Raw genomic sequence first — 26,985 nt, 5'->3', positions numbered from 1 at the left:
GGGTGGAGGAGGTGCATCAGATGATCACGTGGGTTATGTCATCAGTGAAGTCATTTGAGATGTCATTGGTGATGTCATCAGTGATGTCACTGACGATGTCATGAGTGATATATTATGTGACGTCATCAGCAGTGCATTGAGGGGGTGCGAGTTATAGTTACCACAACAAACTATAACGGATGAATTTATCTTGTTTTGTACCAGTGAAATGTCCAACTAACTATGACATCCATGAAACCTGTGGTTTTCTCAGTGAATTTCTGAGGTTTTTTAAATGCTAATTTCTAACTATAATGTCCCTGTGGTTTTTTCAGTGAATTTTATATATATGTATTTATTCTCCTCTCACTCTTACAAGGAAGGAATCAGCACTCAGGTTGCAGTTTGGAAGTATTTAATCTGCAAAGGACGTGATACACGGGTTTCGGCTCGTCCAAACCTTGATAACGATACAAGACGTCATTGTAGCATCCTTATTTAAATGTACAAATGCCCAAAGTTGCCAACATTAACAAAGGACTACATATTACTTTAATCCAAAAAAACTGGCGGCCATATTGGCCTGGTCACGATGTGAAAATTCAGGAATTGATACAATAAAAAAAAGAAAACAAGTGTTAATATGCACACAATGTAATTTCAGCATATCTTGCCCAGTGACCGCCTTACCTGTATGTTCGTCAACGTGAATTATTCATAATAAACATACTTAGGATTGCAAACATCAACATAAACAATGAACTACACATTACTTTAAAGTGAAAGGCTATCGGCCATATTAATCTGGGTACGTTGTGTATTATAATGGTTCTTACGCAAAAGAAAAGAAAAAAATGGGTGATAATATACACATACTATCCCTAAATAAAGTTCTAGTGATTATAGTTCCATTTACAGCTCATTTGAGATGTCATGAGTGATGTAACTGACCATGTCATGAATAATGTAATGTCTGAGGTCATTAGCAGTACAATGCGGGGTGTAAGTTATAGTTAGCTTAGGTAACTATAACTGCTGAATTTCACTGGTTGTGTGTGAGTAAAATTTGAGTGTAACCATCCCTGTAATCTTTGTTTTTTCAGAAAATTTCTAGGTTTTTTTCAAAGTTAAGTAAGGTGCATATCAAAGTGGATGGTGGGGGGTTGGAAGCAGGGCCTGGCATTGTGCTGCCCCCACCTATGCTTGCTGCTCCTGTCTTCCTTCCTAGCTATCCATTGTCCAAGTCCATGTCTCTGCTCCCTTATTACAGCCCTGTGTGGCTGTTGTTCTGCCACTGGCCTTCCCACCTTCTCTGAACAGTTAGCTTGCTGCCCCATCCACCGCCTCCCTATCCTCTGTTGTCTGCATCCATGGATTAGCCTCCTCCCTCTTGCCATGCAGGGTCTGATGTGCTCCCACTGCCCTCCATTTAGCATGATGTACTAGTCCACTACCCTCCATTTCCCAATTCTATGCCACATCATTGACCTCCTGCTTAGCCTCTGCGCTTAGCTCGCTGCCCCTATTCTCCTTCCCCCTGCCCTCCGATGTCTGTGTGCATGCCCCTGTTGCATCCTTTTTGCCCACCATGTTCCATGGACCTGCCAGTCCTATCTACTCTGAGTGTTCTGTTGAGCTGCCACTCCCCTCACACCTGCCTAGCATTGTCAGATGACAGTAACCGGTTCCTGCCACCTCCACCCTGTCTGTCCACATTCCATGCCCCTATCCTCTTCCTCCTGTCCTCCATTGTCCATTTTACAGCCACACCCTTCTGCCCTCCCTGGTCTGCTCTGCTGCAACTGCTTCTCCTGCCTGCCCCGCGTGGTCTGTTGTGAGGCCCCTTCCCCTGAACTCTCTTGTCTAAGCCCAGGTACTGACCCTCCCTTCTTTCCTCCATAGACCTTTGTGCATGCCCCTGCACCCTCCGTCTTGCCCATCATAGCCATTGTGCTGCCACTAACCCTCCTGCTGGCCATGCATGGTCTTCTGTGCTGTCACAGCCCCCCACCATTCCCTGTGTGGTCAGCTAGCTGCCCCTGACCCCTCCCCATCTTCCCTCCATGGTCTGGGTTTATGCCACTATAATCTCACTGTTGCTCTCCATGGTGTGTCTTGCTTCTAGTGCCCATCCTGCCTGAACTTCATGGTCATCTTGCTGCTCCTTCCCTGCTCCCTTGCCCCCAGCCCTCTGTTTCCTTGTGCAGACCCCTTTTCCCTCCCTCCTGGCTTGTCTGTTCTATTGTAATGCCCCTGATCCATCCCTCCTGCCCTTTATGGTCATTACGCTGCAGCTTTCTCTCCTGTCTGTCCATTATGGTAAGCTTGCTACCATTGTCTCTTTCCTCTATGTTCTCTGTTGTCCATGTGCATGGTCTTATCCCCTCCCTATTGCTTTCTATGTATTGTTGTGCTGCACTCCCGTGCCGCATGCCCTGTGTGGGGTATTGTGCTGCTGCAAACCCTGATGCCTGCCTTTTAGGGTCAGTTTGGTGCACCTCTCCATGTCCCTCCTGTCCTCTGTTATCCTAGTCATGTCCCCACCCCAATTCCTCCTGCCTTACATGATCCAATGTACCATACTTGCTAACATTTTGAACTTGGTAAGGGGGAGATTTTGAAAAAAACTGGGGTATTGATTTTCCCCTTTGACTTACGTTGAAAAAGAGGAGATTGTTGACAGGTGACAGATCAAATAAAGCCCATTTGGGCTTAAAAACATTGGACATTTCCTAGCTGAATCGGGTCTGTTGGCATGTATGCTTGTACTACCACTGCCTCTTGCTTCTGCCCACAATGGTCTAATATATTGCTGCAGCCTCTCTTGCCAGTCCTGTATTTTTGGTTTGTTGGCCCCTGCTCTCCTTTCCGCTGCCCTCCATAGTCTCTTGTGCTGCGACTGCCCTTCCTGCCTGCCCAGTGGGTTCAAAGTGGTGCCTCTGTACCCTCCTACCTGCCTTCAATTTTCAGAGTCCGTGTCCCTGGCCTCTGCCACTCAACAGTATCCTAATGAACAACTAGATTGCGAACATTTCATACATATTACAAAAGTGACGTCATCTTGATGTAATCAAAACTGTAATACCTAGAGGATTTCCTTTAAGAAATTATGTATATGAGATGGTCTTATTTGCATCAAAATTATGGTGAGGGCTCTAAAAAACTAAAATTAGGACATATTTTCCGAGTTTTCAAATAGCGACAAAGCACTTTTAAACTATTTGTTATCTTTATATTTTTTATCCAGTTGACCACTTGATTAAATGTTGCTCTTTGGGGAGAGGATGTGGTGTTACTTCCAGAGCTGCAGTCTTTGCAATTGTGGAACTAGGTTGGAGTTTCTGCTTCAGCTCGACATTCTGTGATTCTGGTCAAATCACTTAATCTCCCCATGTCTAAAAGCAAAATGAATTTGTTCTTGTGTGATGTAACCAATGCTCATGTAAAGCACTCCAATACCTGACAAGTCTGCACTATATAAAACTGCAAAAACACAAAGAATAATAAGTGTTTTGCACACTTCTGTCAATGGGCTACATGTGGGCTACATCTGGGTGATATTTGTGGTACATTTGGGCTCTTTTGTCTCTGGTGGCCATCTTGGGAGACTTATGTGTTATGAAGTTTCTTAATTTCCTCATTTACTACAGTCTTCTCAGTAGGAAATACTTTCAGTTTTTTACTTTGATTCCATCAAGAAGGTATTCAGATGTGCCACACATTTGCAATGATTTCAGAATGTTAGCACTCTAGTTGCTTAATATATCACTGTAGTAAAGCTACTGCTCATCAGGGAAGTCTGCTGCCTGTTATTAAAAGTGCATGTTTCAGTCTGCATGTCAGAATTTTTTAATGAATTAGAAGAGGATTTGAGAAGTCACTCAAAATGTTCCCTAATTTTTCTTTCTGCAGCAATAATCATACTTTCTATGGCAAAATGAACCCCCTCATGTTGTTCCTTTTTAAATTAAATGTTTTAAGATTTACCACTTTATTCCAATCAAGATAGCTTCAGTTGTGCAATACGTTTGTCATAAGTAGGACTGTTAGCGCTCTAGTAGTTCTTTAGAGCACTCTGGGAAGCTGCAGTAGGACACAAATTAATCAAATGACAGTCTCTGCCCTTGTTGCATGTACATGTTTTACTGAGAATGTCAGACTTCATTCTCACATGACTGAGAAAGATAATGTGAATTAACAGAAAATATGCTCTCAGTTTAGCTTATAGATCACTTTCCAAACCTCTGTGGCAAAAGCATGAGAAAATAGTTTTCTCTCAAAGATAATACATGATATCCCAGCAGAAGGCTTTTTCACATGGTAAAATCACCTTAGAACACACCACAATTCCTAAAATGAGTAAGGTACCATCAACAAATGATTTATAGTGTAACTAAAGTCTAAAAACCTTCTATTAACTGCTTTTTAATGAGGTGCTATAATGTATATTGGTCCCAAGATGGCAGCCAACACTTCTTGGATGAAGTGTTGACAGCTAATCAGATCTCACGAGGAGATGTGTGGTTAGGCTCCGCCCAGATATATATATTTCTTTTTCCATTAATATTTTAAAAACTACTGAACCAATTTACATCATTTAACCGATTTACATCTTTTATGAACCAAGGGCTACCTTTTTGCCAAATTTGGTGTAATTTGGTTCTGCAATTTAGGCTGTAGCCGTGTCTAAAGTTTCCTATGGAAAATTGCATGGAGAAAACACGTTTTGGGACCCCCTTTTTTCTGGGCCTCAGCCTCCCGAAACTTACAAGATAGGAGCTGACCAAAGCGGGCCATACGTTTTTAAAATTTTGCCAAGATTCATCAATCGGCGTCAAAGTTATTGGGAATAGAATGTTGCGATTTTCCCATGGTAACTAGGTCCTAACTTTAACTACCTACTGCCAGTAGGTAATAGGTAGTAGGTAATAGGTAATAGGTAATAGGTATCTATCTATCTATCTCTATCTAGCTATATATATATTCACTGAAAAAACCCTAGGTTTCACACCAGTTAGAGTTAGGAATTAGCATTTAAAAAAACCTATTAAATTCACTGAAAAAACCATAGGTTTCACACCAGTTATAGTTACCTGGAAATTTTACTGACATAAAACCATTGAAATACCCACTTTATAGTTAGTTGGACTCAATATAACTTGCGCGCCTGCAATGCACTGCTGATGATGTCACATTTTACATCACTCATGACATGGTCAGTGACATCACTCATGACATCACTGATGACACCATCCAGTGAATGTGTGTCTTTCTGAAAAATAAATATGTTTTATATATGTATTTGTAAAGATCGATGGAAGAATAAATGTTTAAATAAGTGTCTAAATGGATGTTTTTAAAAAAAATTGATTGGTTAACTGGCTTATTAAGTGTATCTTAGTGAATACATATATTAGTGAGTAATGTTTAAATATTTAAATGTTTGTATCAGTGTTTCACTTTGTGTATAAGTGGCTGCATGGGTTCATGAGTAGCTGCATGTGTGTGTATATGGGTTATTAGATTTTTTTTAGTATGAGTATAAGTGTCTGTATGGTTTGGTGGGGGTATTACTTAGCACATAGATGCATCAATGACTGACTCATTGTATGTGTTTTGAAGACAGCTTATGTGCAGGACTGTATGGGTGGATGAGTGTGTATATGTGTGTGTTAGTGAGTGAATGACTGTCTCACTAGTGTCTTTATCAGTAACTACATATGTTTTAATCTAGTATATGTGAGTATTGATGTATATAAGTGAGTAAATGTGAGAGTGAGAGATTGTAAGAGTTCCTGTTTAAATAAGTATGTGTTTCTATAAGTGATTGTTTAATAGAGTAAGTATGTGTACGTTTCCTTAGAAGTAAGGTGGTAGTGTGTGTATAGCTGTATATGCAAATAAATGGATGTTTAATAGTTTATTTGCATGTGTGAGTATGTGTGTGAGTAACTTTTGGATTACTGTCAGTGTGTAACAGGATGTATTGGTGTATCACTACATATGATGAGTGAGTATATGTATGAGTGACTATATAGAACTGTTGGTGAATGAGTGTGTGTATATAGATGTCGAATTACTGAATTGGTTGTTGTAACTGGTATGGGTATCTCCATGTTTTTGAAAATGTTAGTTTCTATTTTTGAATATGTGTTTCAAGGGTTACATTACATTGAAAGGAGGTCTGTCACTCTGTCACAAGGATGGTGTCATAAGTGATGTCACTGACCATGTCATGAGTGATGTAATATGTGACATCATCAGCAGTGCATTGCAGGTGCGCAAGTTATAGTGAGTCCAACTAACTATAACGTGGGAATTTCAATGTTTTTATGTCAGTAAAATTTCCAGGTAACTATAACTGGTGTGAAACCTATGGTTTTTTCAGTGAATTTAATAGGTTTTTTAAATGCTAATTCCTAACTATAACTGGTGTGAAACCTATGTTTTTTCCAGTGAATTTCATAGGTTTTTTAAATGCTAATTCCGAACTATATATAAGGCCCCAAACCTATGTTTTTTTCTTTGAATTTCAAAATGTTGTTAATAGCAAATGTCTATAGCTATAAAATGTAATATTTTTGAAAATGAATGAATCCTATATTTAATTTGTATTTAAAACAAGGGCGCGCCCCGGGGAGTGCCCCGAAAGCGTCGTCGTTTGAAGCGCCCCAGGGCGCGCTCCGGAGAGCGTCCCGTTAGCGCTATTGCCGCGAACGAGAACATCATTGTGACGTATCGCGTAGCCGCGTCCACGTGATACGCAGGGCGTAAGCGCACCCAGAAGCACTCGAGCGAATACGATCGCGCAATGTAAACATGTGATGCGCTGACGCGACCCGCCCGGGGGCGCCCGCATAAGCGCGTCGGTCATGTGACCTGAAAATAACACTTTTTATTGGTGCAGAACAGTTTTGGTTTCATAATGATGTAATCCCTGGTCTTGTGACCTGAAAATATTACTTCTCATTGGTTCAGGCCTTTTTTTTCTAAATGATGAAAGACCCCACCTTTTTTCCTTATTCTGACTTTGTCCTTCGACTTAGGAAGACCTCTTTTGCAATCTTTGAAGTATATTTTGTACTTTGAAATGGCTTCAATAGCAGCCGCAGCTGCAGCATCTGCATCACCACCACCACCACAACCACCAAGAGGACCACCACAAGATTACATTGCTGGTCAACAAGAGGAGGAGGAGGAGGAGGAGGAGGAGGGGAGGAGAAGATGGCTGCAAGAACACAATACCCCATACCAGCCAAAACCCCACATTGGATGGGAGTTTTTTTCGATCCCAGAGGGCAAGAAAAAAGTCAATGCGGCCAAGGTGACTTGCCTAATCTGTGGCATGGAATTTTCCAGGGGGAACCCTAATTAAAAATACTCCTTTGGAAACAACACAATGATTCGCCTCATGCAGCGCAGGCATCCGATGAACTATTCTGCTGCTGAGATGAATGAACTGGCCAGTAACCCTCCCCAATCTTCAAGCACCACCTCCAAAAGAAAGCAACCCACTCCATCGGGACCAGAGGCAAGGGAGATGATCCCTTGCATTCAGCCACGGTTTGCGGATTTCCGTATAACATGTATCCATTGTGGTAAGGCCATCTCCTATGGTGATCGGAGCATAAAGCTTATCGTCCTTGCTGGGGACAACCACAAATGCCCCAAAAAACCCTAATTTTTTCTTATTTTTTTCTTTGCTCCAGTTGAGCCATTTTCAATTCCCTGTTTTTTCGTTTCTCCCCATAAAAATAACAAAAAAAATATAAAATAGTTCATAAAAGCCAAAAAAAGTACAAAATGTTCCAAAAACACACCAAAAAATATAAAACAACAACAAGAAGAAAAAAACAGTTCTTTTTAGAACTACCTCCAATTTATAAAAAAAGGCTACATTTTTTAATAACTGTCATTCTTCTTTCCCCATGGGCCGCTCCCCGGTCTGCTCCCCGGTGCGCCTACCGGGCGCTCCGCCGTGCAAATAAAAAAAATAATATTTTGCACCGCGGGGCCCTTTTATAGTCCCCACATCAAACCTAAGGGGTCAGGGGGGGTCTACCCTGCCCCCTTATGGTCATTTCCCCCTTTTTTTTTCCACCTCTTGTGTCTCTATCCTACCGAGACACAAGATGGCGGCCGGTCCGGACTGTTTCGAATGTTTACAGACACCCGAGAGCCAATCAGCTTTCCGTGCGCACCTCGTGTGTCGCGCCCGCTGCGCTACCCGGTGCGCGTACCGGTGCGTGGCCATAGATATATATATTTTTTGGAACCTAAATTACTCAAAATCCACTGGAGCACATATTTTGAGACATAGCAAAGGCACATCGGGCTACCAGTCCCTACAATTTTGCCAAGTTTGGTGGAAATCCCTATGGAAATTAACATGGAGAAAACAAGTTTTGGGACCCCCATTTTAACTCAGCCACCCCTTGACGAATCCCCCCCAAACTTTCAAGGAAGCACCGGAGCTCCGCGAGGCAAATTGTAGGAAATTTTCAGGCGGATTTGTCAACCGGCGCCAAAGTTATTCACAATAGAATTTTGAGATTTTGCATTGAAAAAAATTCCTAACTATAACTACCTACTGGCGGCGGCCAGTAGGAAATATATATATATATATATATATATATATATATATATATATATATATATATATATATATATATATATATATATATATATATATATATATATATATATATATATATTACCTACTGGCTATCGCCAGTAGGTATATATAGTTAGGATTTATTCCCTATGGGATTTTTGAAAATTCTATGTCTAATAACTTTGGCGTTTGTGGACGGAATCGGCTGAAATTTTCAGGAAAATGGCACATTTTGTTTCTGAGCAGCCCTTAAAAATTTGGGGGGGTTTTGTCGAGGGGGGGCCGAGAAAAAAGGGGGGTCCCAAAACACGTTTTTCCCATGTTAATTTCCATAGGGCGGTTGGACTCACTTTTAGCTCGAACGGCTGAATGGATTTGCACGAAACTTGGCAAAATTGTAGGGACTGTTAGCCCGATGTGCCTTTGCTAGGTCTCAATGTATGTGCTCCAGTAGTTTTTGAGAAATTAACGTTTAAATCAAGATATATATCTGTAACAGCGCTCCAGGCTGCGCTCCGGTCCGCTTACTTTTCGCGAAACGGAACTTTGCGATGCAAAGCTGATTGGCTCCCCCGTGTCTGTCAACATTCTAAACAGCCCGGAATGGCCGCCATCTTATCTCTCGGTAGGATCGAGAGAGAAGAAGAGGTGAAAAACGAAGGGGGAATTTAATGAAAGGGGGCAAGGTATACCCCTCTTGACCCCCTAGGAATGTTGTTGGGGTTATTAAAGGGTCCCGTGGGGAAAATAAAAAAAAAAATGATTTTTCACGGTAGAAGCGCTTCACGGGCCGCGAACTGGGCCGCAAACTGGTAGCGAAACGGGAATTCGCCATTTTGTGCTTCGTTTTAATTAAATTACTAGGTATAAGGGGGTGCGGGAGACGTATCCTAATCCCCTATGTTTCATGAGGGTGGCTGAGGAGGCTCATATATGTTGATACATCTCTTCCAGCGGCTGTGCGTGAGCTTTTTATTTTTTTTGCTGCGTGACGTCTGTTAACGTTCGATTCGATGGAAATCAGGAAGTGTTGACCGCCAATTTGTCACTGCGATAAAATATTTTGTTATAAATGAATCCTTATTGATAAACATTGTCTGCGCCATCCTGCCTTTTTTCCAATGCCACAATTTTGTCGTGCACGGCAGCCATTTTAGATGCCAGGCTGGTCCCAGGCTATCACCTACCCCTGCGGATGTAGTTTATGGCCCCAGCTGTAGAGAATCCAGACATGCCAACCCTCCCGATTCAGGCGTGAGACTACTGATTTCAGTGCTAGTCTCCCGCCTCCCGATTTCTGCAAGCAAAAACCCGGGGGCATATTACCAACAACTAGCGATAATTTTTGTCTCTAACTTGTTTAGAGACAAACATTATCGCCGCACATCGGCGATTTTTATCGCAGATAAACCTTGCTATTAGCAAGGTTTATCGCAAATGCGATAAGAAACGGCCGCAATGCATGAATATCGCAGAAAAGTCAGCGATATTCATGTATTATCGAGCAAATGCTCTTAGTCATGTTATCCACCTCCCATTGGATAACATGGCTAAGAACTGCTCAGGGCACTATCACTGACATGCAAAGCGGGGCCCACGATGGTCGCTATCTCCTTTTAGCTGTCACTAACTGGTGTTAGCGACAGCTTGGTAATAGGGAGATCATTTTATCTCCGCTTTCTTGGCTTTTAAAGCCAAAAAAGCGGAGATAAACCCCCTTGATAATATGCCCCATGATTCCTCGGGGGTTTCAGCTGACAGGGCTTGGTATTGTGTTACGTGGTAATTCTTCCAGGAAACGTCAGAGGGTCGATGCAGGGGTTCTAGAAGGGGTGATAAACCATTTAAGCCTCATAAACAAGCGCATGGTCTTTTAAAGTTCTGTGAAGTACTCGGGGCGGCGGTGTGTGTGTGTCCTCTTTCAGGAGCGGGCGGGGGGGGGGGGCACTGCCAGCAACTTCCAGGCTAGGCAGTGCCCCCCCTTTCTCTGCCTGCTATTGCGCTCCATGCTTCGGAAAGGTAAGAAAAAGAACGTGCATTTCAGTTTGAAATGTCCGATCCTGTAGCAGTACACTTGCAAAGCCCACACATGACAATAACCCGATTCAAAGCCCCATTCACCCGTTTAAAAAAAAATTTATAACACTCCAACAAAGTAAGATTATAAAACTTTATTAACTTTTAAATATAATGAATGGAACAAAAACTGTAAAAACTTTTAAACATTTTTCACCAAAAAAAGCAACAATTGTCAGAAGCTGTCTTTTGTGCGAATAGTCCCAAGGCAGCACAACGTGCTGAGTTCTGGACGGCACCCAGGTGATGTCGCCTGGGTGCCGCACTGGTTTGGTATCCTACAATGCTGCTCCGAAAATTGGCGTGGGGCGTCCCGGGTGGTGCGGGGGGAGGCCTCGTCAGTAGCGGTCTGTTGTGCGAATAGTCCCAAGGCCAGTAGAACGTGCTGAGATGTTGATGGCACCCAGGTGATGTCCAGTAAACTGCAGCACTGGTTTTGGTATCCTACAATGCTGCTCCGAAAATTGGCATGGGGCAACCCGGGGGGGGGGGTGAGGGGGGGGCGTGGGGGAGGCGGCGTAAACGGGCCTCCCCAGGTGGCGGCCATCCAGCTGAGTTGCACCCGCTCTTGCGGCTACAGCGTCTCGCTCACCATGTTGTTGAGTTGCTCCCACTCTTGCAGTGCAGCGATAGGCGGCTGCCACATGACTCTTAAAATGGCGGACGGCTCTTCGGTTTTGGGCCTGGTCCACTAAAATGGCCCTGGGACACCTTGGAACTCGGACGCTTGCCTGCTAGGGCTTGGGCTCCATTCTCGAAAAGCGTCCCCTCAGCCGTGAAGATTCTACAAAAGTCTTGGGGGCCCCCGACTCCCGCAGGCTTCCGGTGGGGAGCGGCTGCCATGATTGCTCGCGGAATGACCACGACGGAGCTACGAGATGGTGGTGCTCTCATGCTGACGCCAGCTTTAGTCTGAAACATCCAGAAACAAGGTGGGGCTTTCATCGTTTGGGAAAAAAAAATGTTCTAAACCAATGAAAAGTGTTATTTTTAGGTCATATGACCAAGCCTTCCATCTTTAGGAAACCAAAAGTAAAATGAACCAATGAAAAGTTTTATAAACAAGTCACATGACCTGTTATGCGGCATAGGGCTACAAAAAGCGTAGAAAATCCGTTGGCACGTGAGGCGGCGTCAGTAGCGGACCGATGTGCGAATAGGCCGAAGGCAGCACAACGCGCTGAGATCCGGATGGCACCGAGGTGGTGTCCAGCAAATTGCCGCACTGGTGTGGCCATCCTACAATGCTGCGCCGAAAGACGGCGTGTCCAGCTGAGTTCCGGTCACTCTTGCGGTACAGTGAGTCGAACGCGCCGAGATCCGGATGGCACCGAGGTTGTGTCCAGCAAGTTGCCGCACTGGTGTGGCCATCCTACAATGCTGTGCCGAAAGTCGGCGTGGGGTGCCCCGTTGGCTTATGAGGTGATGTCAGTAGTGGACCGATGTGTGAATAGGTCGGAACCAGCACAAGGCGCCAAGATCCGAATGGCAAGTCCTGGATGTTGAGTGCCATAGTTGAGAGTTCTGAGCAGTGCTTGTAAGACTATCTGAAGCTTATTTGCACCTGCTGCAGCTTCACTGTTGCCCAAGGTGGTGTCCAGCAAATTGCTGCACTGGTGTGGCCATCCTACAATGCTGCGCCGAAAGACGGCGTGTTCAGCTGAGTTCCGGTCAGTCTTGCGGTACAGTGACTCGAACGCGCCGAGATCCGGATGGCACCGAGGTGGTGTCCAGCAAGTTGGCGCACTGGTATGGCCATCCTACAATGCTGCGCCGAAAGACGGCGTGACCAGCTGAGTTCCGGTCACTCTTGCGGTACAGTGACTCGAACGCTCCGAGATCCGGATGGCACCGAGGTGGTGTCCAGCAAGTTGCCGCACTGGTGTGGCCATCCTACAATGCTGCGCCGAAAGTCAGTGTGGGGTGCCCCGTTGGCTTATGAGGTGATGTCAGTAGTGGACCGATGTGTGAATAGGTCGGAACCAGCACAAGGCGCCCTGCACTGTTGAGCTTTTTTCCATGCCTGTTTTTTGTTGTTTCCCCTCCATCAAAAACAAAAAAAATATATAAAACTGTGCAAAAATACAAAAAAATGTTTAGAAAAGCAGTGCTTGTAAGACTGTCTGAAGCTCTTTTGCACCTGCTGCAGCTTCACTATTGCCCTGGTGTGGACAAAGATCGCCCATGACTTAGGCTGATTGAGAGTTTGTAGAAAAATGGCTTCAGATTTTCCACATATTACTCTTCAACATTCTTCCTAAATGTAACAATGTGAGATTCACTAGGAGAACGGCTGTTTATCTTTCCTTTCAAAATGCTGCCAACAATATTTTCTGAATGGAAGACACCATCTTGTAGCATAAAGGGCCGAAAGGGGTTCTGGTCTGGCCGATTGTTGGTGGAGACATTTTGACTATATCTTGGACCTGCCCGGCCTCGCCCAAAATGGCGCTGGTATAAATGGGACTCGTAACTCCTTGCCCGCAAATGTATATCTAGAAAATTTTATTGTAAGTGGCCCTGTCTTATTTTAATTACAAAATGTACGTCCACCGATTCCGCAACTGTTAGACACCTTAGTTCTTGCAACCTAATGGCCCGCTCGTTACGTTCCTCTACAGTGTAAATGTCTCCTCATCATATACGATTTCAGTTTGCTCCGTGGCCGGCCCACGTGGTTATAGGCCCGTATTTGTATACTGACATTTTCACAATAAAGGTTTTTAAAACAAAACACGGTAGTAGTATTTACATTGGTAAAGTTTTTACTTTTAGTCACTGTTTTCGAATCAGTAAAAGGCAAGTGAAATAAAGCAGTCCAATTACATGACGGATAAAAGGTATAATATGTAGGAACGTAGTAAAGATAAATGGTCAAGGGCAGTTGTGTTTTCCACTCCTGCAACATAAAGTGATCGATAAGAATCTGATAATCAGGCGTATCGGCGACTAAGACAGCAGGCCGAGTCTCTTTTACTCAACGGCTCCGTCATGGAACGAAGAAACGCCCTTTTTCTCGAAAAAGGAATATATTTTACTTGCAGGACAGTTGTAAATTTTCCGGGAAAGTACATTAGCCTGGAATATTATAACATATATGTTTTAAAAAAAATAATGTTCGAAAACAATAAAAAGCGTAATTTTTAGGTCATATGACCAAGCTTTTCATCATTAAAATAACAAAAGTAAAATGAACCAATGAAAAGTTTTATTAACAAGTCACATGACCTGTTATGCTTACGTTACGCGCTGCGCGCCGCGCCCCGGATCACTTCCGGGTGCGCTAACGCGGCGTGTCATATAACGCATTACGCGACAACGTAGGTCAAGAATATAGTCAAAATGTCTCCACCAACCAGCGTTCGGAACACAACCCCTTTCAGCAGTCCAAAAAGTTCTGTTAAATGACAACAGAGGGGACAGGCAACAAGAACCATCAGTCAAAGAGGGGAGGGCAAGTTCTTCTCTTCCGGGTCATGTTGGGGCGCTACCGGAACTGATCGAATTGGTAGTCTACAGTGTTTCTGGATGTGTCAGACTAAAGCTGGCGTCAGCATGAGAGCACTACCATCTCGTAGCTCCGTTGTGGCCATTCCACGAGCAGACATGGCAGCCGCTCCCCACCAGAAGCCTGCGGGAGTCGGGGGCCCCCAAGACTTTTGTAGAATCTTCACGGCTGAGGGGACGCTTTCGAGAATGGGACCCAAGCCCTGTCAGGGAAGCGTCCGAGTTCCAAGGTGTCCCAGGGCCATTTTAGTGGACCAGGCCCAAAACCGAAGAGCCGGCCGCCATTTTGAGAGTCCTGTGGCAGCCGCCTATCGCTGCACCGCAAGAGCGGGAGCAACTTAACTACATGGTGAGCGAGACGCTGTAGTCGCAAGAGCGGGCGGTAAACAGCTGAATGGCGGAAGAGGCACAGTGTAGCAAAAGCGGGCGGAATGGCAACTAAAACGGTAAAGGGGCGCCCCACTACAGCGTGTCTTCAGGTCAAACGGATTGTGGGACAAAGTCCAGAATAGAAGAGTCATCAAAAGACAAAAAGTTCCGCCGGACCCCGGGAGCCGGCCGCCTATGTCGGAGGCGATCTCAGGCTACACCAGTGCTATAAGACTTGGGGAGGGGGTCGGAGCCAAGCGTCTTCTCCGAGTCCGTGCCATCACACCGCCCCTCGGGGGCCTCCGTCAAGCGGTTTAGGGAGGTACCATATAACATTGTTTTCAAATGCAGTCAGGTCCACAAACGACCCTCACTTACTTTGAGAATAGTGAAGCTGCAGTAGGTGGAAATAAGCTTCAGACAGTCTTACAAGCACTGCTTTTGTAAACATTTTTTGATTTTTTTGTATTTTTGCACAGTTTTATATTTTTTTTTTGTTTTTGATGGAGGGGAAACAACAAAGCACAGGCATTGAAAAAGGCTCAAACTCTGAACTCTGAACTATGGCACCCAACATCCAGGACTTTCCATCCGGATCTTGGCGCCTTGTGCTGCTTCCGACCTATTCACCCATCGGTCCACTACTGACATCATCTTATAAACCAACGTTATGTAAATAGTTATTTAATAAAATGTTTTACCCTGTTTCTTTGTTGGTGTGTTGTCTATATTTTTAATATTTGCATAGGGTTTGTCGTTATTTTGGGCGGGATGGGTGACGGAGCCGAGCTGTCTTGCAGCCCTCATGGTGTGGAGCTCAGTTCATCTCACTATTTTCGTATTTCTCATGAAGGGTTGTTTATAATATTTCTATTTTAGCGAGGTCAAAAAGAGATCCAATTAGTGGCCTACTGATTTTGCTCGATTACTTTTATTTTTTTACACGATTTTTCACGATCTGCAAAGACTAAACAGAGTATTGCGACTTTGTGCTTGTTTGTAAATAGAGAATGAACCAAAGAGAATCAATTGTAAAACAGTAAATGCTTGGATAATAATCAATCAAATGGAGAGACAAGCAGGCAGGACGGATTACAACGGGGGTAAAGGCCTGCGTTAACTACTCTTCACTATCTGCAAAGAGAGAGTACTACTAAGAGAAAAGAGGGGAGGGGGGCAGCGTTCAAAGCACATCAGCGTGCATAAATACGAAAATGTTTTTATCTATCACGTACTTGACATTTTAAAGCTTTTCATATTTGCTATTAAAAAACCATTGAAATTCACTGAAAAAACCATAGGTTATAGTCGATATATAGTTAGGAATTTGCATTTACAAAACCTTGAAAATTCAATGAAAAAACCATAGGTTTTAGGCCATATATAGTTAGGGATTTGCATTTACAAAACCTTATTTTACTCGCATAAAACCATTGAAATTCCATATATAGTTAGATGCGCTAACTATATATCGCGCACCCGCAATCCACTGCTGATGATGTCACATATTACATCATTCATGACATGGTCAGTGACATCACTGATGACATCACTGATGACAACTCAAGTGACATCACTGATGACAACATCCAGTGACTGTATGTTTCTGTAAAGTTAAAATATGTCTTACATATTGAAGAATGAGTGGATGTATAAATGTCTGGATGAAGGATTTAGTAGGTGCATGACTGATTGTATGAGGTAGTGATTAAATGTGTCTCACTGAGTGCATGGATTAGTGATTAAACTGTATTAATTTGTGCATCATTATATCTGTTGTTCTGTAAACTGCTGCATTTGTTGATCAGTAGCTATATGAATAACTATATGGGTTATTGATTGGTTGCTCAAGTATTTGTATGGGAGACTGAGTATGTGTGTGGGTGGCTGGGAGGTGTGTGACTCTGTGCATAGATGTGTAAGCAGTTGAGTCACTAGGTGTATGAGTTCAAGAGTGCATGTGGAAACAGCTATATGGGCGGTTGACTGTGTGCATGAGTGTATTGGTGAGTGAATGGATATCTCAGTGCTACATGTCAAAGTAAGTACATATGTAAAACACAGTACATGTGAGAGTTAACATATATAAATAACTGTGCATAAGAGCCAGTGAATGTGTGAGTGGCTGTATGGATCATTGTGAACATGTATCAAGGATTGTATAAGAGAGTAAATATGTGTTAGAATATGTTTCAATAAGTAAGGTGTGTATAACTGTATAGTAGAGGAATTGGAGGTGTGTTTGATTCTTTGCATGACTGTCTAGGTGTATGAGTAACTCCATGGATGAGTGACAGTCTGTGAGTGTCTGTTTTCACTGAGTGTATCTAAGGATATATCAGAGTCTGTAGAGGTTCATCGTATTAACACATGAATGATGTCATCTGTTATGTTGTCAGTGATGTCATTTGAGTTGTCATCAGTGATGTCATCAGTGATGTCATTTGAGATGTCATCAGTGATGTCATTTGAGTTGTCATCAGTGATGTCATCAGTGATGTCACTGACCATGTCATGAATGATGTAATATGTGACATCATCAGCAGTGGATTGCGGGTGCGCGATATATAGTTAGCGCATCTAACTATATATGGAATTTCAATGGTTTTATGCGAGTAAAATAAGGTTTTGTAAATGCAAATCCCTAACTATATATGGCCTAAAACCTATGGTTTTTTCATTGAATATATATATATATATATGTAGATAGATAGATAGGTAGGTAGGTAGGTAGACAGACAGACAGACAGACAGACAGACAGACAGACAGACAGACAGACAGATAGATAGATAGATAGATAGACAGACAGACAGACAGACAGACAGACAGACAGACAGATAGACAGATAGACAGATAGACAGATAGACAGATAGATAGATAGATAGATAGATAGATAGATAGATAGATAGATAGATAGATAGATAGATAGATAGATAGATAGATAGATAGATAGATAGATAGATAGATAGATAGATAGATAGATAGATAGATAGATAGATAGATAGATAGATAGATAGATAGATACCGCACCTGTGGCCAATAATGACTGATAATTATCCTCTCAGCAATGTGAGGTCTGAAATACAGATGAAGGCCAATAACAAAGGATCATTAATAACACTTATTACCCCACAACAATGACGAGCAGTCAGAGCAAGCGCTGCATCTTACCGCAGGAAGACAAGTCCAGCAAACCATGGGCGAAAAAAATATAGATTCCTCGCTCTCACTGTGCCGCTCTGGCTCTCTTGGTGCAGACTGCAGAGGTCAGAGAAATAGTGCTTTACATCACTGCTGCACTGTATCTGTTCCAGCCTTTGATCCACTGAGGAGGGCTGGCAAAGCAAACAAACATGTATTAAAAGTAAACAATCTATTACGTTTGTTTATGTTTTCCTACTGCTCTATGGCTCTCGGGCTTTCTTTTATCCCTCAGTGAGGCAAGGGGAAAAGCAAGTGCAGCAGGGAAGCAAAGGGAGGGGGTTTCTCTAACCTGCACATTTGGAGAGAGGTTGTGGGGCAGCAGGAAAGAGTGGATGGCAGTTTTGTGTCTGGTGTGATGGAATGGCCTGTTCCTTTTGTAGATGGGTTAAAACACAGTCCTAGTCCTAATATGAACTGTGCGAATTCTACAGCTGAATCCATACAAACATATTTATTCGCAAGTGAATTCTACCCACTCTAGTGTAAATATCCATATTATATTGCTGAATGCTTAGTAATTAAACAATAACAAGATTTACCCTTCATTTGTGCAAGAAGTTGCTTTTATGCTAACAAGGACGCAAGTGAGCCATACCTGAGTGCTGCCCTTCATATTTTATATTGATCACCTCACTCTCACAGCTTCCTGTACTGTAAACGTCGCTTCCATTGCACGTTTCTGACCAAAACGTTGTTTGACCCTAAATAAAAAAAATATATACTAAAATAATAAACTGGAGCACTCCCACAATTTGTTTAAATAATACTGTTTTGAGGGCAAATAACCAGAAAAGTCGGTCCAAAAGCTCGGGCTCATGTGATATATTTTCGATGTCTTTATTGTGTTTACATACTTCCCTACAAGTACATGGGCTTCTCCCAAAAATATATCTATCAGATAATCGTCAGTTGTTGATACTGGGTTTTGAACTTTGGGCCAGATCACACAAAACATGGTATTGGTGGTAAGTTGAGGCGGTGTTTGTGTCAAGCACCTTTCATCCCTTTGTTATGAAAATAGTAATGTGTGACAACAACATGTGTGCATATTTGCTGTGTAGCATTGGTGGGCTGTGTTTTGTTGTTTCCAGTGATACTGTGCTTTCGTGCTGCATTATTTCAGTGAGATTCTGTTGTGTTCTACTGGTATTCATCTGTTGTGTTCTGTGAGTTTTGATGTGATGTTCCCTGTTATGTTTTAATTGTGCTGTTATATAATTGTGCATGGAAATATATTGTTTTCTGTTGTTTATTTCAGCTATAACATAACTACTGCTAATTTTTCAGCCAAAAGCAGCACAATAACGACTTAAGACACTAGTCAGCCTAAAATTGTGGAAGCGACTGAGGACCTGATTAAGCAGACAGGTTCCCAAGTCACAAATGTGACAGCTATTATTCTGCATACCTTACTTCAAGTGCCATAGAATCTTGTGCACTTGTAATAAGACAGTAGGTATATCCGGCACGTTTGTGACAGATTAACCAGTCTACGAAATTCTAAATCAGTCCCTGAGTCCTAACTGAACACTCACAATGCTCTTTTTAAGTGATAGCAATTGCAGTGCTCACTTTATATGACCCAGTCCATGACAAATGCCTTCCTGAGATCCCAGCTAGATCACTATTTAATTCGAAAAGAGCTGTTAAGTGTAATTGTTTTTACCACAAACAATGTCTTGAACACCTTTTTTTACATTGGGCATGCAAATGATGGAAATGAAACTAATGTTTAGAACTTTTGTCAGTGGTTAAAGATGTGCAATTGTATGGTATTGTTACCAATAGGAATTGATACGTATATATACTGCAAATATTGCAAACGGCCCAATACTTCGACCTGTTTTCTTTGCAATGCAGCCGCAGGGGCCTTTTATGCATCCTGATTTGCTTGAGTATAGACTTTAATGCATCACTGTTACACAAGGGTGTGAATCCATCACTTGGCAGTACAGTATTGTATGTGGCTGCAGTATGTTAGGGGCTCTCAACCAATTAATGGATTTCCCATCTTTGGAGAATGTATAATCTTGTCTACACTGGGATGATGTACGGAGATAAGGACCCAGGGACCATGAAATAGATAGGACTGCACTTGAAAGCTTTTAAATGGGATTTTTATCTGTGAATTATGATGCCACGAGAAATAAGTTTGCCATAGATGATAAAGGCCATGCCTAAAAATGAAGTTAATTGAAAAAGTCTGTGGAGTGAAATATCTCGAAATCTTTCTGCAGAATATAAGCTGTGACGTGACTATTTTAACAGAAATATTGGAATCCTGGGATATCATTCAATAATAGTTTTTTAAAAAGTATTTTGCAATTGCTATTTCTTATGTTGCTTAATAGAACGAAATATGTTTCGCAAGATTGATCTGTCAAGTGCTGCATGAAATGTAATGACCAATGGAGCAGGTATAGAAAAGAAAGAACAAGCATTTGCAATGCAATGAGTCTCGCCGTTGGGGCCTTACATGTATTTAGATATGCAGCACATTACCCTGGGTGCTGAAATTCTACTGTTCTTTAACATGGAGAGAAAGTAAGCATCAAACGGCCTGATACCCCAGGTATGGGAACACATGGAGAGAAATATTGCCTTTAAGCGGAAAATGGTATAGTCAAAGCTTTGTTTTAATATAAAATCAGGGCCTTGGGTGGTCATATCAGTGAAAATATAGGATTCGAAAAAATAATATTGTTAATGGGTGCTCATGGAAGACAATTTCTATGGATTGGAATCTAGAGAATGCTAAAGTGATTGTGGTATGTTACTGACCTCTGTTGGTCGTTTTCTATCAAGAAGGTTAAATACAGGCAATTGCAAGAACAATTAAAAAAGAAAGTCCCTCAGCAGACAGCAATTCTGGAATTTTACTGGCATCTACTGGTCATTTTATATCAAGACATTTAAATAGAGTCAGTTGAACAGAAAAAAAGTCCCTAAGCGGAAGCAGACAAGTCCTAGGGCTGATCTCCAGAGCCCACAAAGTACATACACATATAAGTATATACTAAAGTATATTCAAGTGGTCTCAAATGCTCGACCTAAAAAATAGGGACAAATCTGAGACTTTGCCGTGGTCAGATCTTTTATTATCTTCATGACTTAATTACGAGTACGGTGGTCATAAGACGTCCAGACCCGTGGATAAACTCCCACCCCATTACAATGGTGGCAGTGGGACCACCACAAGACCATTGCCACGGCCAGGATCCACGATCCAGTGGCGACCGCAGTAGGGACGCAGTCAGGAATCGGAGCGGTACCGATGCCGCCACTACTGAGCAGATTCTAACTTACCGTTCCACCAAGCATGTCATGGCGGGGACCACACAAGAAATGCTTTTCAGACAGGCATGAAAAGGACCCCCAACATGATTACCTGGCAAATCTGCTCATGTGGGAGCGTGCGGGTCACATTATGTGCCCCTGCAAATGTGCACAGTAATGTGTACATTGTGTGGCATGCACAACATGCCAGGGCGGTGGTATGCTTTTTATGCTACCGTATGAGCAAAACTTTACTGTCAGCATGACATCGTCATACTGCCACACTGCCAGCCCTGGATTACTAGTGTAATCGGGTAGACAGGAATGCTGGCTGCTTGGTGGTCTTCCTCAGACCACCATGGCAGCAGTCCAGCGGGAAGACCGCCAAAGTCATAATCAGGCCTTAAGTTTTTTAGAGACTACTATTTAAAATGAAAAGCTCAAGAACTGTTTACCAGGATTTTCAGTTGTTACTTCAAAGGTAATTACCTCGGGTGTACCTTTACATTGTTACTCTTTGAAGTGGATGTGCACGTATGTTTATATATTCATAACAGAAATATATATACTATATATAATCACTTAATGTAAGTATGTACATGAATTTGAATTATATCTTTCAATACTTTTTATATTTGTTCTATACACAATTAATACAACTTGAAATTGAATTGAATTTAATTTATTTAAATTCAATTGGATTTAATATTTTAAACTACCATTCTCTAATCCTAAAAACTCCTTGCTTTCCTGTAGACTAGGAACGTATTAGATATTAAAAGTCCTACCTACCCCTAAACACTACCCTTACCTGAGCTCTAAAATATCCTTACTACCGATAAGCACTACCCATCCCACAGCCCTAAAACGTCATTACCAAGTCTATAATCTACCCATCCCTGATCCCTAAAAACTCATCACTAGCTCTATACAACACGCAGAATTGAACCATAAAAACCCATTACTGCTCATTTAAACATAAAGATAAATAATATCATAAATCCATACATTAATCTTCATTTTTCTTAAAATAAGCTCTTACTAATACTTAACGAATTTGAATTAATTCAAATTAAACTATTTTTTACTAAATCATTATAGAGCTTTAGTATCCGGAAGTAGTGGACTGTAGATGAAATGTTGTGCACATGGCGAAGGATGAGCATACTATGGGTTTGACCACCTAACGGAGCTACCTTTTCTAAAGGGAAAGGGTTATGGTGTAATAAGTTACATTTGATATGTAGAGTATTTTGAACAGCAATATAGCGTATGATAGCATGAGTGATGTCATCACTAATGTCATCAAATTTCTCATTTTAATGTCACCATTGATGTCATCAATGATGTCATGGAACATGTCATGAGTGATATATTATGTGACGTCATAAGCAGTGCACAGCAGGGACTCAAGTTATAGCTAGGTCAGTTAAGAATAAGTTGTGAATTTCAGTGAAGTTATAGGTTAAAATTGTATTTTTTAAGAGACATTTTCACCTAACTGTAATGCCACTTTAACCCTCGTTTTTTTCAGTCAATTGCAAATATTTTTTTAATGTACACTAAGATAATTTTACCAGATCTTATTAATGTCAATTTAAACTTTGTTTTTTTAAGTGGATTTCTTAGATCTTTTTAATGTAAAGTATGATCTTATTACCCAAACCAACCAACACTTTAATTAATATTTTATTTTTCAGTGAATGTCTAGGCTTTAAAAAAATTCAAAGTATCGTTTTACTACCACATCTAAGTATATCTAATATACTACCATATTTAACTATATCTAACTGGCCTGGGGGGAAGATGCCCTGTAGCCAGCCTCACTGGAGGTGGCCAACTTCTTGTGTATGTCCAGCCAATGACAGCGCTCATCACAATATAAAGGAGGATGGTATTTTTAAATTCGGTAAGTCTATTTGACTTCTTGAGGGGTCACCATCTCAAAATATAAAAAGCAAACATATTGGCTTTCTCAAGAGATGGCCACATCAATATAGAAAACAAGTCTACTGGCTTTCTCATGGGATCACCACATAAAGAAAGAGAGGAAGTTGATTGGCTTTGTCAAGGGCACACCTTAATAAAACAGCAATCATGTTATGCATATACTTTAAAACCATTAGAATCCAAATCCATATCCCTAAGCATGTATTATTAATAACAATCATTTAAATGTTTGTCTGTAAACAAGTAAAAGAAGAATACAGGTGTAGTCTTTCCATTGCCAAATAATACAACCATACAATAAACCATAAGGGGTCTCTTGCAAGTCTTTGCTGAAATCTAAAGCTCCCGGTCTGAGTCCTGGGGTCACATTGTAGACACCCCAGGAAACCTAGGGTTACTTAAAATAAATGAATTCTAGGAGGAAGCTGCAATTACTACAGCACCCACAACATTTTTGTGACATCTTGGTGGTGCTCCTTCCCTGATTGGAGCACCCCAAACCTACCATACATATGCCAATTACCCCACAAAGGGCACTATTGGGTGCTCCCTTTTGGGAACAGTGAATAATAAAAGCGTGACTTCTGCCTAAATTTACTAATCATTCTGTGTCCAGTAACATGGATCTGCACAACTTTCTGCATTACCCATGTTTTTTTTTTTTAATGGGAAGTAAATCAACGTAACACTTTCTGTCATATGAACGGCCACACAGACCTTTATTAAATAACCTTCCCACTTGTTTTTATTCTTATAGTATGGGTGGGGTAACAATAGCTCATAAGCTGGCTGGTTTGAATGATCTGGGTAGCTGTTATTCTCAGATGAGGAAGTGCGGGTACAGATGGTTGTCACTATTAATCTTTTCCTAAGATCGGCCAGCATCTTAAGAAAAGAAATAATCAGATGCAAGTTTGCCACTAGTCATGGTGCAGTACCACAGTGTTAGAAATTGGGTTCTCTGTTGAAGTGTGAGCAAGTTCTCTTGAAGCAAGCACCACAATCCCAGACAGGGTGACCAGCAAATGTCAAATTATCCTTTTTGCTTAACCCTCAGTTAATGTGGACATACGCAGTCAGGCTTAACTTAAAGCAATGTTAAGTATTTATGCAACACACAAACAGTAATAAAGTCAAAAAAACACTACACAAAAATGGTCCCAAACAGATTTTTCAAAAATATAGTATATTTCAACCAATAAAACAACACTAAATGACATATACAAAGTCAGTAAAACTTGAGATATGGAATTTTAAAGTATTAAAGAAAAATAGCACTCAGAAACAGAAAGAGCCAAAGTGCTTGGATTCGGGCTGGAGCTGGAAAGTTTAAGCCAGGTACACAGGAGTTGTGCCAGTGTTAGGGACCAACTTAGGCATAGTGAAAGAGTTAACTTCGTTCTGGGTGCCGAAATTACAAAGGTTTATCAGAAAGGAGTTGGATTCAGTCCCTTTAAATTTCTGTTCGAGCATCCATTGTGAGGGCCTCTCAACATTGTGAAAGAGGGGTGGGGGCATGTCTCCCAGGAAACCCCACAAAATATAGTGAGCTGCATACTAGTTCCAGGTGCTCAGATGAAATGCTTTTGGATGACAGCTTCTGAGAACTTAGGGGCCAGCCAGAAGATGATGAAACAGTGGCCTGACCTGAAGGCCCATTTGGCTGAGTTTCAGCCTGGTCAGAAGGCATGGGTGATGGAGCCTGTGGAGACCAGACCCTTGTAGGAATGGTGGACCAGGCCCTAGGAGATACTGGAGTGTCAAAGTGAGGTCCCCTACTTGGTGGACCTCAAGACACCCAGGCACGCCTTGAGGCTCCTGCATGTCAAACTCCTCAAGCTCCACTTCGAGAGGTCAGCAGTGAATATGATCCTAGTTACAGATGGAGGCAAGGAAGAAGAGAGTGAGCCACTCCCTCACCTCCTCACCACTAAGGAGCAGGATGGTCCAGGGGAAGAGGTGGTCCTCTCTCTCACACTGACTCTAGAACAAGAGAGAGACTGCTGCCAAATTCTGAGCCAGTTCTCTTTGTTTTCACTTACCAACTGGTGTGTGCATGACATTGACACAGGGTATAGTATGGCCTGTGAAACATAAAACCTATAGGCCTTCATATAAAGTGAGAGCAAGCATCAAGGCTGAAGTTGCCAAGATGCTGGACTTAGGGGTGATGGAGCCCTCTAGCAGTCCCTGGTTGGCCCAGTTGTATTGGTACCGAAGGCAACCCCACTGGGTGCAGTTCCTGAACTCTGGTAATACATGGACTATAGAGGTCTGAAATCAGTCACCAAGACTGATGCTCACCCCTTCCCCCGAGCTGATGAGCTCATTGACTGGTTAGGAGCTGCCAGGTTCCTCTGCACTTTTGATCCGATGTCTGGGTGATGGCATCACCCTAACTGAAGGGCCCAAAGAGTGGTCACTGATCTCCATCCCAGAGGGTCATTACCAATTCCTTGTGATGCCTTTCAGATTAAAGAACACATTTTCCACATTCCAGAGGTTGGTCTACCAGGTTATTTCTGGACAGGAGAGCTTTGGTGCCACCCATTTGGATGACATTACCTTCTTCAACTCAACCTGAGAAGACCCCCTGAAACCTCTGGGCAGTGTTTTAGGCCCTGCAGAATGCAGGACTGACAATCAAAGCTAGCAAGTGCAAGATCAGGCAGGGCTTTGTGATCTAACTGAGCCACCAGGTGAGCCGAAGCAATGTCCAGCTCTTGTAACCTAAGATCCAGACAATCATGACTTGGGAAGCCTCGCAAGACCCAGATCTAAGTCAGAGCATTCTTGGGTCTGACAAGACACTACTGGAAGTTTGTCAAGAACTATGGGTCGATTGTGACATGCTTGATAGACCTGACATCCAAGAAACAGGCAAAACTGGTTAATTGGATTGAGGAGTGCCAGGAATCTTTTGACTCCCTGAAACAAGCTATGTGCATGGCACCAATCTTTCTTGCATCTGACTTCTCCAAATAATTCCTATTCCAGACGAAGGCCTCAAAGCATGTAATTGGGGCATTATTATCACAGCTAAATGAAGAGTGATTGGAGCAACCTGTAGCCTACATCAGCAGGAGGAATTGAAGTGGAGTGCCATTGAGTGTGAGGCTTTTGCAGTGGTTTGGGCTCTGAAGAAGTTGAGGCCATACCTCTTTGGTACTCACTTCCATGTTCAGACCAACCAAAGACCCCTTAGATGGGTCATACAAATGCGGATTGAAAATGTTGAGGTGTTCCATCGCGCTACAGGGAATTGATTTCACAGTGGAATATCGTCATGGTGTTAACCACTCAAGTTCTGACCGTATCTCCAGATTCTTCCCATTTGCGATGAGAACTCCTATGAAGGTGGGTAGTTCACTCCTGGGGGTATGTGCTGGTTACTTCCGAGGCTTTTTGCCATTTGCCTTTTGGTACGTTTCTGCCTATTGGTACATTTGTCACCGAATTTATTTTTGTTGGTTTTAGAACTCAACACACTTTTTCACTGATAGCCAGTGTTAAAGTGATTGTAGTCTTTCCCCTAAATATGATGCAATTGATATCTACCTGTTTGGCACATCTAATTTACTTGTAAGTCCCTGGTAAGTGATACTGTGGTACTGAGGTTCTGTAGATTAAATGCTACTGGAGGGCAGCAGCACATATTGTGCCACACACTACTGTAGCAATAACCCTTTGGCCCAGACCTGCACTCCTGCAGTATACAAGTGTAGTTTTAAAATTACTATGTCAAAGTCCTAAAAGTTATTTTTTATTACATGTAAGTCATCCCTAGAGTATGCCCTCTCAGCTCAGAGGGCAGCGTGCATTGTATTTAAATAGTAGGACATATGTACTTTAAGTGTGCCCTGAGCAGTTCCTCACCCCTCGCTCAGAGATGCCAAGATGTCTTGTCCTTTGTATGCTGGCTATTGTGTGAATGTGAAGACAGGCTATTGAAATGTAAGTGATGTGAGTATGAGCTCCACCCCCTCATCCTGTTCTAGGTGTTCACCAC

The sequence above is a fragment of the Lissotriton vulgaris genome, chromosome 10, assembly GCF_964263255.1.
Source record: "Lissotriton vulgaris chromosome 10, aLisVul1.2, whole genome shotgun sequence".
Classification (NCBI taxonomy): Eukaryota; Metazoa; Chordata; class Amphibia; order Caudata; family Salamandridae; genus Lissotriton; species Lissotriton vulgaris.
This window is presented reverse-complemented; position numbering follows the sequence as displayed.